Source organism: Staurois parvus, unplaced genomic scaffold (assembly GCF_062004578.1).
Source record: "Staurois parvus isolate SC_StPar_1 unplaced genomic scaffold, SC_StPar_1.0 ptg000059l, whole genome shotgun sequence".
NCBI lineage: Eukaryota > Metazoa > Chordata > Amphibia > Anura > Ranidae > Staurois > Staurois parvus.
The window spans coordinates 2,201,427-2,215,954 of record NW_028317855.1 but is presented as its reverse complement, the minus strand read 5'-3'; the positions used below and the strand labels follow the sequence as shown (position 1 = coordinate 2,215,954).

Sequence of the window (14,528 nt, the reverse complement as noted above, 5' to 3'; positions counted from 1 at the left end):
CCCATGTTCTCTGGAAACTGGGCCAAGTGACTATGCAAGTAGTGAACCTTGATGCTCATTCTACATCTAAGTGCTTGAAAACTCAAGAGCAGCTCCTCCACAATCTCTTGATAGTTGTCCGCATTCCTGTTCCCAAGGAAATTCCACACCACATCAGAGAATGCATTCCAAGCTCTAGCCTCTGCCGCAGTCATTGTAACAAAGCGTGTATCCCTGATGAGTGTTCTTATTTGAGGGTCATCAAATATTCCTGCCTTTTTCTTCTTGGCACTGAAACGTGAAAAGGTTTAACATATGTAGCTGAAGCAGTCTCCAGTGTGATCAAGAGCTTTGACGAATTGCTTCATTAACCCAAGTTTTATGTGTAGTTGGGGAAATACAATTTTATTCCTATCAACCAGAGGCTCATTCTTGATGATCTTGTCACCAGGCGTCAGACTGATTCTTGTTGGCCAGTTTTTTAACCTAGTGTTCTAATGTAGCCCTACTGTCCCAGTACCACAGTAAACAAGGGTATTTTGTGTGACCTCCTTGCTGACCCAGCGGAAAATTTAACCATTTTCAAATCAACACAAATTACCCATCCATGAACATGGTATTCTAATCTATCCAGAACAATCTTGATGTTGGCATACTCTTCTTTCATTTTTACAGAGTGTCCTATTGGGATTGAACCATATACAGTTGTGTTCAAAATAATAGCAGTCAGACATCACTAACCTGATCAATCACTGTTTTTGGTAGAAATGATATTTTAACATAGCAAATAATTTACTAGCAGGTGTAATAGAGTAATAGAAATCCAACAGACCCAACAGTCATGACATGCATGCTGCTGATTCTGTGTAATTGACTCACTAATTTAAAGGGGTATGGTCAAAATAATAGTAGTGTGGTGTTCTATTAGTGAGGTCATTGATTCTTTGAAAAACAGGTGGCAATTATTGCCCTTATTTAAGGAAGGAAGGCAGCAAATGTTGTAAATGCTTGTTACAGTGCATTTCTCGCTGAAATTCTGAGGAAAATGGATCGTCCCAGACATTGTTCAGAAGAACAGCGTACCTTGATTAAAAAGTTGATTGGAGAGGGGAAAACATATAAAGAAGTGCAAAATGATAGGCTGCTCAGCTAAAATGATCGCAAATGCTTTAAAATGGCAACTAAAACCTGAAAGATGTGGAAGAAAGCGAAAAACTACCATTCAAATGGTTAGAAGAATAGCCAAAATGGCAAGGACTCCAACAATCAGCTCCAGGAAGATCAAAGAAGGTCTAAAGTTACCTGTGAGTACATTGAGCACATTGACTAGCCTAAAGAGAAATGGCACAACATTTTGTAGACTGATGAAAGTAAGATTGTTCTTTTTGGGTCTAGTGGCCCGAGACAGTTTGTCGACCCCCAAACACTGAATTCAAGCCACAGTACACTGTGAAGACAGTGAAGCATGGTTGCGCAAGCATCATGATATGGGAACGTTTCTCATACTACGGTGTTGGCCCTATTTATCGCATACCAGGGATCATGGATCAATTTGAATACATCAGAATACTTGAAGAGGTCATGCTGCCTTATGCTGAAGAGGAAATGCCCTTGAAATGAGTGTTCAAACAAGACAATGACCCCAAACACCAGTAAACGTGCAACATCTTGGTCCCAGACCAACAAGATTGACGTTATGGAGTGGCCAGCCCAATCCCCGAACCTAGAAATAGAGAACTGTGGAATGTAGTCCAATCATCCTGGGCTGGAATACCTGTTCACAGGTGCCAGAGGTTGGTTGACTGCATGCAACACAGATGTACAGCAGTTCTCAGAAACAGTGGTTATACATCTAAATATTAAGTGATTCAAAGGAAAGCAAAATCTTCAAACATTTTTCAGTTTATATAGTGAATGTTTGCGTTTTGTAAAGAAGAACACAAACACTGCTATTTTTTGGAACAGTCTAATATTCACTTTTCAATTTTTTTAGAGGAACACCACAAATTTGATATATTTTTCTTCATGTTTTGATTTGGAATAGAATGTGTAGTGTTCCTAATGCATTTGTATGTATGGGAATAAAAGCTATTAGAAGGATTTTGAGCTTTATTCACATTTTTCAGCACACTATTATTTTGAACACAACTGTATATTTATGTTGTGAAGTAACACACATTTCAAACTCCTTTTTACTACTGTCAATAAAAAGTCTCCATTCACTTGAATCATATTCGGGCAGTCCCATATTGAGAAGAAGCCCTTCAACATCATTACAATAAACAAGTTGACCATTTGAATGGAAGTACTTTTGCAGTGCTGTTTCTCTCTTACAATAAAATGAGACACTAGTGCCAGGTCTGAGTAGGCCTTTCTCTTGAGCCTGGAAGCCAACAATTCAGCAGACTGCTTTTGCAAATACAAATCTCTTACAAGATCATTCAATTCAGGCTGATTAAACAGAGAAATTGTATCACAATCTGCATCAGATGGCGTATATTCGATCTGAGCACCATCATCATCTGTAGAAGCAGGTAAACTGAGGGATTCAACATCAATTATTGGTAGCTCAGTAAATACAGGCACAGGGATTTCCTCACAGTGCTCAACTGGTCGTCTGGCAGATGGGATATCTGGGTATTGTAAGTGTTGTTTGTTTTTCTTATTGAAACCTTTTACATTGACAAGGCAGAAGTAGCAGTTATCCAAATGGTTTGTAGGTTCTCTCCAAACCATTGGCTCACCAAACTTCAGCTTAGCTTTCTATTCTTTAGACCATGATCGCAAAGTTTCAACACAGGTTTTACACACTTTATGAGGAGCCCAATTCTTGTGTTGGTCTCCAAGTCGTACTTTAAAGTAGGCAAGATAAACCTTCTTGACAAAGGTATTTGATGTTGCGGCTTTGATCCTGCAAAGTGAAGCTGCCACAGATGTAGCAGAAGATATCTGGGTCATTACTGCATTTCCTTCTTTCGGATGTTGTAGCCATTGTTAGATCACGCCCTTCAGAAGCAAAATATTAAATATATGTGGATATCTACATAAAATTATATTATAAACACACTATCCTAAAAATGCAGCACCATATTTTAACACTAAAGCAGTCACTGACTCACAACAACTTGCAATCATAAGTGACAAAGAGTTAGTTTTGGGTAAAATCAATGAAAATGGGGTATGCTGATAGCATAAAAATGAGATCTGATAGAGCAAATCTGAAATTAGTCTAAAACAGCTGCTAAAGTCAAAGCCAGAATTTAAATTTTTTTTTTGTTGACCAGTGTAATTAAAACTTATCCCAGACTTTATGGCATCATTGTGATTGGATTACAGAAAGAAAACAGGATGGTTTTACAAATGATCAAATCTTAGTTTTTAGACAGTCAGCAGACAGTAAATACAAATACATTTTGTTTTGTTTTTTTTAAATAAAAAGCTCCGACAGTGGACGGGCTACAATATTGGGGTGTCATTTTAAAGAACGCAAAATGCAATGAACAGTCACTGATAAAAGCAATTCCACTTTTGTGGGGAAAAATGCCAAATAAAAAAAGTATAGCATATAAAATTGCTACACAAGCCAAAGTGTAATTGAAGGTTATTAAAAATTACTTTTCCTTTTCAATCTGCAGTGCTGTAATTTTCTGTAAAGAAAAAAGGTACAGAACACCTCCAGAAATGTCATTACCTGCTTGTGTAATTGGCTTACTTATTTTCCCAGAAGTCTGCACAAAGATACAAGTCAGATTTTAGGAATCCACAAACAAAAATTTAATTTTTGGTATGAAACTTGCAAATGGTTAATCAAACGGGATGCAGACACAGCATCTTTCCTCATTCAATAACTGCAGGTACATCAACTGATTATTAATGAGTCATTCCCATTCAGATTCACTCTGCAGAATACAAACAGCTTTTTCTTCCAAACAGAAACCGATAGGAATCTGCAACAAAGTTTGTTAAAATCCCTGCAATGTACATTCTTTACCCAGGGAGTATTGGGTTTTTTTTTCTCAGCAAAAGTGGAATTACTGAGATTCTGTTGTAATCAGTTTGAAATATATATTTATAGCGGAATAAAAGGCAGCACAAAGCATGACAAAGGCAATAATAGATGCAAACGTGCATTGCCTAACCGCTTAAGAACCGCCCTGTAGCAGATATACTGCTACAGGGCGGCACCTGTGCGCAGGATCACATATATATACGTCATTCTGCATTCCTGGGTAGGGTGACCGGCGGCCGTGGATGTCAAACACCAGGTCCCGGCCGGTGATTACCAAGCATCTCCGAAGGAGAGTTAGATTGTTTACATACAATCAAACAATCTTCCTCCCTGTCAGCTCGAGCACACTGCTCAGGATGGCTGTGCACAGTACAGCTAATCCCGATCAGTGTGCTTACAGTGAAGAACCCCCCCTCCCCCGGCCCCTAGTAAAACACTCCCAGCACACAGTTAATCCTTTGATTGCCCCTCACATTAAACCGTTCCTGCCCAGTGCCATTAGTACAGTGTCAGTGCTTTTTTTTTTTTTTAAGCACTGATCACTGTATTGGTGTCGGTGACACCAAGTTAGTTTCCCCCCAGTTTCAGAATGTCCGCCACAGTCCTGCTAAAAGTCGCTGATTTCATTTGGGTGCAGCATTGCATGACCATGCAATTAGTAAAAGTAACGCAGTGCCATAACGCAAAAAAATGGCCTGGTCATGAAGGGGGGTAAATCCTCAGGAGGGCAAATGGTTAATAAAATCCATGCTTTTGAGATCCTGCAAGCATGCTTGAAAAGCTGATGTCAGATACAGAAAAACAAATGCCTGTGTAAACACAGGCTTTGGATTCAAAAGCAAGGCAAAAACCCAGCCTGCTTTCAGAAAGAAAAGGTCTTTGTTTTAGAACTATGATTCCCTTCATATTTTTTTCCTGCCTTGCTATTGCTTACACTCACACTGACATGCATGGGGTCTAAGTAAATTTAGACAGAATAGAATAATCTGCCTTTATCAGGACACAAAGCAATAAATATAAGTAAACACCGCTCCTTAAAGTGGACCTTCAGTTTGTTTTTGTAAAGCCTCACAAATATTGTAGCTGCTGACTTTTAAAAATCAAGTACATATCGTATACCCCGCTCCACCCTATACCGCCCTAAACTCGATGGAGGTCTAGGCCTACCTGACATCGGCAAATATTATCAAGCAGCGCATTTAGCCCAATTACCTAAATATCATGCAACCTTTGAAATCCCTCAGTGGGTTGCACTTGAATCAATAGAATGTGATCCCTTATCCACCGCTAACCTACTCTGGTTGAGGCCAATAGACCGCCGCTCTATAACCAACCCCATCACCTCTCACTTTTTATCCTCATGGGATAAACTGAAAACCCGTTATCTCCTCCAATCACTACATAATCCTATGCTCTCATTTCTACGAAACCCAGCTTTTCCCCCGGCATGGCAGACACCCCGTTTATTCAAAGCCTGGTCCTCTGCTAATTTGCTCCGTACGCATCATTTCCTACAGAGGAATAAGTTTAAATCCTTTGCCTCGCTGCGGGAAACGCATAGCCTCCCGGCCTCCGAGATATTTAGATACTTGCAGCTACAACACTTTTACGCCCCCCAAGCTACAATAACCAATCGGCCAGACACCATGTCTCTCTTTGAACGAGCATGTTGCAAAGACCCTCATAGACGTGGGCTTATCTCCTGCTTATACTCACTCTTCGCCACTTCGACCACCACGTCCCCCCCTCTATATACCCATAAATGGGAAGTGGATCTAGGTAAGAAATTCGACCCGTCTGATTGGGACCACATTTGGGCCAACACAAAATCGTCTTCGCAGAATGTTGTAGCATTGGAAACGAATTATGAAGTTTTAACCCGCTGGTACTTGGTCCCAGCGAGAATCGCAAAATTTACCCCTAATTACTCGCCCAATTGTTTCAGAGGCTGTACGGATCTGGGAACACATTACCATATATGGTGGGACTGTCCTGTAGCCCGAACCTTTTGGGATGAAATTTTCACCATGATATCTACATTTAGCACTATCACTATACGGCCCGACCCAACAACAGCCCTACTCAATCAATGCCCTCCTGGCATCTCCAACTCGCAATTCAAGCTCCTTATGCAAGTCACGACAGCGGCTAAACAGGTTATAGCGAAGTCTTGGAAATCCCCTACCCTAAGTGTCGCGGCCGTCAAAACCAGAATAACACAAGCCATGATGCACGCAAAAGTGGAAGCCACAGTTCTTGACACAATCCCTAAATTCCTGCGCATATGGAGCCCTTGGGTAGAGCGCTTCCTCCCGTCCAACTTTGACGAATCACTACTTCTCCCTTGAGTTCTGTACTGTACGCCAAGGATATGGTCAATAGCCCTTCGTGCGTAGCGCCTGTTGTAAACTTGATGAATGTTCATGGAGTCATGGTTGTTGTTCTTCTTCCCCTTCCGCCCCTGTCTGACCCCCTCAAAACTTCCCCCTATTTCTTTAATGCACTTGGGAGACATTGCTATGCTTGGCTGACACCATATTGTGATCTGTTGTTGATTTTTATTTACCTGTTTCCGTTGGAAATGTATAGGCATTAATGCCTTGACCCTCATTTATTTTATTATGTCCTACTGTCACTTTAATGCCTAGTATACATTAACGATGTCTCCTTGTTTGTGTCATTCATGTTTATTGTTAATAAAATTGTTTGAACAAGGAAAAATCATGTACATATCAGTGCCTGGGGTCCAGAACGGTTTTCCCACAGCCGGTTCTTCTTAGCACTGTGGGTCCCTGGCACACCATCTTGGATATGGGAACCTGATGAATCATAGCAAACTCCCCACTGCACATGCACAAGCTTGTGAGGCACTTTGTGAATGGTCCTGCAGCCTTCTGGAATGTGTGATGTGTCTCAGGGAGTGGGGGAAGGTTCCGATAAAAATGGATACTGTCCCCCGACCCCCCCGCGAACAAATCTCTAACTCAGTCACAGGGTTGGAGGAGGAGGGGGAAGAGAAAACAAACCAGTGGGCCTTCATTTTTTTTTTTTTTAGTGAAGTTTTGCTTTAAGAACAATTTCAAAATTCTTTATTTTAAAAATATTTTAAAATAAAGCTATAAATGCAAATAAAGGTTGGCTGCAGGCAGGAGAAAGCGTTACTTCAGTCATTTCCCAACTAGTGCTTACACAGCCATGCAGCAGATCTCCATGAGAGGAATCAGAAGGGTACTTATCTGTGAGACAACATACAGTTGTGTCCAAAATTATTCAACCCCCAATGCTGTAAAGGGGTTTAGGGACTATAGTGTACATTTGGAATTGTATTCAGAATCAAATCCTACAAGGACGTTGTAACTACCCAAATGCAACTAAAATGACATCAATTGTTTATGTAATACAGTAGTAAATGGTTCTTATGTGGTTTCTTCATTGCCACAATTATTCAACCCCTTAAAGACTACCACTCTGAAGAACAGAGGTTCATACAGGTGCTTTCCATCAGGTATTGAAAACACCTGTGGATGTCACCGAGCAGCAATCAAGCATAATAAGCACCAATTAGGCAGCTTTAAAATGACTGTGATACTCAGCTCCTTCTAGACATTTACTGGTGTGGTTACAAACATGGTGAAGGCAAGAGAATGGTCCAGGAAGACAAGAGAAGAGGTGATTTCTCTTCACAGGAAGGGCAATGGCTATAAGAAGATTGCAAAGATGTTAAACATACCAAGAGACACCTTAGGAAGCATCATTCGCAAATTCAAGGCAAAGGGCACTGTTGAAACGCTACCTGGTCGTGGCAGAAAGAAGATGCTGACTTCGACTGCTGTGCGCTACCTGAAGCGTAGAGTGGAGAGAAGTCCCCGTGTGACTGCTGAGGAACTGAGAAAAGATTTGTCAGATGTGGGTACAGAAGTTTCAGCCCAGACAATAAGACGCACACTGCGTAATGAAGGCCTCCGTGCCAGAACTCCCAGGCGTACCCCCTTGCTGTCTCCAAAGAATAAGAAGAGTCGACTGCAGTATGCCAAAAGCCATGTGGACAAACCACAAAAGTTGTGGGATAGTGTTCTGTGGACTGATGAAACAAAATTAGAACTGTTTGGGCCCATGGATCAACGCTATGTTTGGAGGAGGAAGAACAAGGCCTATGATGAAAAGAACACCTTGCCTACTGTGAAGCATGGTGGAGGGTCAATCATGCTTTGGGGCTGTTTTGCTTCTGCAGGTACAGGGAAGCTTCAGCGTGTGCAAGGTACCATGAATTCTCTTCAGTACCAGGAGATATTGGATGGAAACGTGATGCAGTCCGTCACACACCTGAGGCTTGGGAGACGTTGGACCTTTCAACAGGACAATGATCCCAAGCATACCTCCAAGTCCACTAGAGCATGGTTGCAGAGGAAAGGCTGGAACATTTTGGAGTGGCCATCGCAGTCACCAGACTTAAATCCGATTGAGAACCTCTGGTGGGACTTAAAGAAAGCAGTTGCAGTGCGCAAGCCTAAGAATGTGACTGAACTGGAGGCCTTTGCCCATGAAGAATGGGCGAAGATACCCGTAGATCGCTGCAAGACACTTGTGTCAAGCTATGCTTCACGTTTAAAAGCTGTTATAACTGTAAAAGGATGCTGTACTAAGTACTAAGATTGAATGTCACTTGGGGGTTGAATAAAACTGATAATGCTGTGAGCACAGAAAAGACATTTGTGGTTATTTCATTATAACTGTTATGTTATATTTGTCTGACCTACAAGTGCCTCTTTAATGTAAATGTAAGCAAGATGACTGAATGATCAAAAGCAATGTCAAACTGGCCAAAACACTCAATTTCAGTGGGGGTTGAATAATTTTGGACACAACTGTATGTCAACATAGCAAATATATAAATGTTATTTCAAAAAGCCCCATTCTAAAAGCCAGGGAGAAAATATATAAGAAATACACAATACATTACTAAGTAACATGCACCAATATATTTATTGATCCCTACTAAGACCACTTAAAAACAACCTAGCTGGACCCTGCACGATGCATAAACAGCAAAAAACATTTGAGATCTATCAAAAACAAATATATACTCTAAGTATATTGGGTAAGGAAAACTACTTTTACAATATTGAAAACTATACATATGTACAGGTATAGTTCAACTCAAAATTAACACAGTGGTTGAAAATCACGTAAGGTAATCATTCCATGTGTGATGTATATGCAGAGAGATACAAGATGCGGCTGCTGTCAGCCTGTCATTCATGTGTACCGGCTTATTTGCCTCAGCTGCTTGCATATACTTGTGATTCAAGCCTCAAGAATATGCCAGTTCTTCCCACAAGAATCCGCTGTATGCACCTAATCACCTGTGTGAATGTAGCCAAACAGTAAAGGCCTTTGTAGTAAACCTTTATTACAGAGCCGAGAATAGTAAGTTATTTCATATATACAGTTCAACTGATTCAAATGTACATAGCCAACTTTATTCTCAATGTTTTTGAGTAATATGTGTGGCAGTGCTCCCATGTATGTTGATTATTTGTACAGGGAAGTATTACAGCCAGCATTCACTGGGGGACATTGCAGACATCTGTATATATGCCCTGCCTCTAGGAATTTTGTTCCCTTCCTGAACTGGCATTACAAGTAACATTTTTTGCTTTGTGTCTCTCTAGTTGATTGATGGATTGATGCTTTTAAAAAAAAAATCACTACTATCCTGGATAGTAGGGAGGGGTTTTCCCTGGGGCCCATATTAAAGATCTCTGCAACCTAGACTTGAAACTTTCTTCTGATTTTGTTATTGACCAAAACATGTATTGCTATATTATTACATGTATTACTACTATATTATTAGTATTATTATTGTTCCCTTTTGTTTAGTAATATTATCAAGCAGTCTTTCCCGTGTCGAATTCCAACCCATGTGTTCACGTGTCCAAAGGGTATATTGGGTGAAAGGGAATGTGAATGTGCTTTGCCTTTTTAATGTGTGAGGTTATGATTTGAGTAATTTAAAACCATATACAAATAGCAGTTACATTAGTCACATAAACTAATAACAAGCACACAAGGTATCAATCCTTGAGACCTAGAGAGTCTACCCTACATGCTTTCTCTAATCAGGTTTCTGCTCTGTGCTTCAGTCTGCTCCTCCTTTTAAATGCTGCAGCATTTTTAACAGGTTGTAAAACTATTGCACATGGTTTATTTACAATGCATCAAGTAACTAGGGAATGATACTGGATACCAAGATAGTGGAGGTCTACACTTTACAAAGCTGAGTCAGCAGATCTCCCTCCTCTGAATACAGCATTTTTCACTCATTCATTCGTTTATGCATACATGTTTTTGACTCATGTTGTCATTCTTCCAGGTGACTGATTTTGCCCAACTCCATGCCAGAACTTTTCAGGGGGCATTTTTTTTTCCCCGATTGGACAGGTCTCTTTGCATGGACAGAGGAAAATGCCTATTGCCTCACACCGAGTTGGATGTCCTTTGGGGGCTTTTTTTACAGTAGTTTCTCAGGGACACTAACTCCTTCCTCTTTTTGGTAGCAGGCCTTTATAATAAATGCAGCTCTTCTGGCTGGGAAGAAGCCCTTGGCACCCTGTCAGGAAGGGCAGAATCTTTCACTTGGTAGAACATGTACCTGCAATGACTTTTAGTAGTTTACTAATCAATCTGGATGAATGGACACCATCATGTATTTTGCCAGATTAGTATTCTCTGAGGAGCCCCAGACATACAGTTAGGTCCATATATATTTGGACACAGGAACAATTTTAGTTTTTTTCAGGTATTTACTAAAACATATTCAAGCTATAGTTTTATATAATGGATATGGGCTGAAAGTGTGCACACTCAGGTTTAATTTGAGGATATGTACATCCAAATTGGAAGAAGGGTTTGGGAATTACAGCTCTAAAGAATAGCCATCCCCCTTTTTCAAGGGACCAAAAGTAATTTGACAATTGAACATAATCATAAATAAAGTGTTCATTTTTAATATTTTGTTGAGAATCCTTTACTGGCAATGACTGCCTAAAGTTTGGAACCCATGGACATTACCAAAGACTGGGTTTTCTCCTTTCTGATGCTTTTTCAGGCTCTAACTGCAGCTGTCTTCAGTTGTTCTTTGTTGGTCTTTCTGCCTTTTTAGTTTTTTAGATTTGCCTTCAGCAAATGAAATGCATGCTCAATTGGGTTGAGATCAGGTGATTGACTCAGCCATGGCAGAATATTCCACTTCTTTTCCTTCAAGAGCTCCTGGGTTGCTTTTGCAGTGCGCTTTGAATCATTGTCCATCTGTACTGTGAAGCGCCGTCCAATCAACTTTGCTGCATTTGGCTGAATCTGGGCTGACAGTATATCTCTAAACACTACAGAATTAATCCTGCTGCTTCTGTCTTCTGTCACATCATCAATATACACCAATGATCCAGTACCACTGGAAGCTATTCATGCCCATGCTATCACACTGCCTCCACCTTGTTTTACAGGTGACATTGTGTGCTTTGGATCATGAGCTGTGCCAAGCCTTCTCCACACTTTTTTCTTCCCGTCATTCTGGTACAGATTAATCTTCGTTTCATCCATCCAAAGAATGCTTTTCCAGAACTGGTTTGACTTTTTTAGATGTTTTTTGGCAAAGTGTAATCTGGCTTTTTTATTCTTCAGGCTTATAAATGGTTTGCACCTTGTGGTGAACCACCTGTATTTGCTCTCATGAAGTATTCTCTTTATTGTAGACTTTGACAATGATACGCCCACCTCTTGGAGCATGTCCTTTACCTGTCTGGATGTTGTGAATGGGTTTTTCTTTACCATAGCGAGGATCCTGCGATCATCTACCACTGTTGTCTTCCATGGACATCCATGCCTTTTTATGTTGCTGAGCTCACCATTGCATTCTTTCCTCAATGTACCAAACTGTTGATTTGGACATTCCTAATGTTGCTATCTCTGATGGATTTGTTTAGTTTTTGAAGTCTTACAATGGCCTTTTTCACTTGCATGGACAGCTCCTTTAAGCGCATGGTGTAGGTTCACAGCAATAGATTTCAAATGCAAATACCACACTTCAACTCCAGACCTTTTACCTGCTTAATTGATGACACAATAATGGAGTAGCCCACACCTGGCCATGAAACAGCTTTTGATTCAATTATCCAGTTACTTTTGGTCAATTGAAAAAGATGGGTGGTTACTCTTAAGAGCTGTAATTCCTAAACCCTTCCTCCAATTTGGATGTACATACCTTCAAATTAAACCTGAGTGTGTACTTTCAGCCCATATCCATTTATATAACTATAGCTTGAATATGTTTTGGTAAATACCTGAAAAAAACTAAAGTTGTGCCTGTGTCCAAATATATATATGGACCTAACTGTAGGTTTGACTGCATCTTGTCACAATTTGAATTCACTGGTTTATAACTTGCTAGTGGGTGCCATCAACCACTCATTGCAACATGCGTTGTCTTCCCAAACTACTTTTTTCTTAAGCGGATGAAATTGGATGAAATGCCCACCATCCAGAAGACTACAGATTGACCAAGAATAGGCTGATTCTAATAACTAACTAGTCTCTTGTCACAGGCACCCCCAGCCTCTTCCTGACATCCAGACCTTCTGTGTCAATGTCCAGTATTCAATTCTTCCCAGTTGCTAACTTCAAATGCATGGCTATTGAAGCTCATGTGTTAAAAGAACAAGGATTGTTGGAAGTAGTATATCCACCATACCTCGGTCCTTGCCAGCGCTCCTGCCACATTCATCCCACTTAGTCTCCTCCTGCTGTTTTCATCTTATGGGTTTCTTCCTGGCATGCTTCTTCAGTCAAGCTGACCCAGAGGAATCTTGGCGTACCTAGACCCAAGAACTAAAATGTAAAATATTGCAATTTGCTAGTTCTTAACCTCCCTAGCGTTCTGATTATGTCAGTATTTCTGTGCTCAAAGCAGTACATTTTTTTGCATGGAAATATGTATTTTTTATTGTAGGCAGCGTTATAGGTAACGGTGTAGGTGCGTTGGGATAGGTAAGAGGAGAACCAGGAGAGAGCAGAGTACCTGATGCCAAGGGAGTGTAGTTTAGTAAGGAGGAGGGGGTGGTCGACTGTCGCGAAGGCCGCGGAGAGGTCGAGGAGTAGGAGGACAGACTGGTGGCCGTTGGCTTTGGCGGATAGCAGGTCATTAGTGATTTTAAGTAGGGCGGTTTCGGTGGAGTGTAGGGGACGGAAGCCAGACTGTAGTGGATCAAGGAGGTTGTTGTCAGTGAGGTGGGCACTTGTAGACTAAGTGCTAAAGGAGCTTGGAAGTGAGTGGCAGCAGGGAGATGGGTCTAAGGTTGTTCAGGTCAGTGGCGTCCAGGGAGGGTTTTTTGAGTATGGGGGTGATGTGTGCGTGCTTTAGGGGGGAGGGGAATGTGCCAGTAGAGAGGGAGAGATTGAAGATGTGGGTGAGGGAGCGAATGATGGAGGAGGGGGGTGACCGGAGGAGTTGTGAGGGGATAGGGTCCAGGGGGCAAGTGGTGAGGCGGGCTTCAGTGAAGACCTTAGTGACCTCAGTGGTAGCAGGGCTGAAGGAGCGGAGTGTTTGGGAGGTTATAGTGTGCGGGACGTTAGGTGTGGTGGGGGGCAGTGCGGTTGCGAGATCAGAGGAGGGGAGAGTTGAGGGGGTGATGGAGGCTAGGTGGAGAGGTAGATTGTGAATTGGCAATGTCCTTACGGATTGCATCAATCTTGTTTTGGAAATGATTGGCAATCTCGTGGGCGGTGAGTGAGGTACTGAATGGAGGTGGGGGGGGGGGGGAGAGAGCAGGGAGTTGAAAGTGGAGAAGAGCTGGCGAGGATTGGAGGAGACGGTGTTGATGAGGGTTACGAAGTAGGCTTGCTTGGCCGCGTGGAGGGAGGAGGTGCAGGTGAGGAAGGCAGATTTGTAGAGGGAGAACATCAAAACAAACCATCACTAAGGCATGGAAATCACCCACCTGTGGCTTCTTGAGACAACATGGATAACGCAATTAATAATTCATAGTAAAATAGAGGCTACACATCTCGACTGAATCCCTAAACACTTTAAAATTTGGCAGCCTTGGGTGGACGATTATTTACCTTAGGACTTCAACCATTGTTGGAACCTTGACCATGACCCATACAGGTACCCAGCAGTGCTCTCTGCTGACAAGAGGCTTGCTGCTACAAGCATTAGACCTCCCTGCCTCTCCCCCTTTCCCTTCTCTTTTCTTACTCTCTTCTACTTTACAAACTATTTGCTTGAACAGCGCAAGACCAATAGGCTGCTCTCCATTCTTGGTCTCATAGAGCTCTTAAGTGTAACTACCCCTTTGAGTTTGGGCTGCTCTTAAATATTTCATATGTTTATACTGTATCTTTGCAACTCATGTAGTGGTTTGTTTTTGGGGGTTTTTTTTGAAACGCGCTCTGCGGTTTTTTTTTTTGTTTTTTTTTTTATTTTCACCAGGTAATCATGGCCAAAACAAAGTTCCCAGTCATGGGTGACACTTACTTTATATCT

General features: G+C 41.5%; 1 protein-coding gene across 3 annotated transcripts in view; it reads left to right on the top strand.

Moving 5' to 3' along the window:
- Positions 1–14,528, top strand: part of COG2 (component of oligomeric golgi complex 2) — a 174,110-nt gene that overhangs the window by 136,617 nt on the left and 22,965 nt on the right. The window lies entirely within an intron of this gene.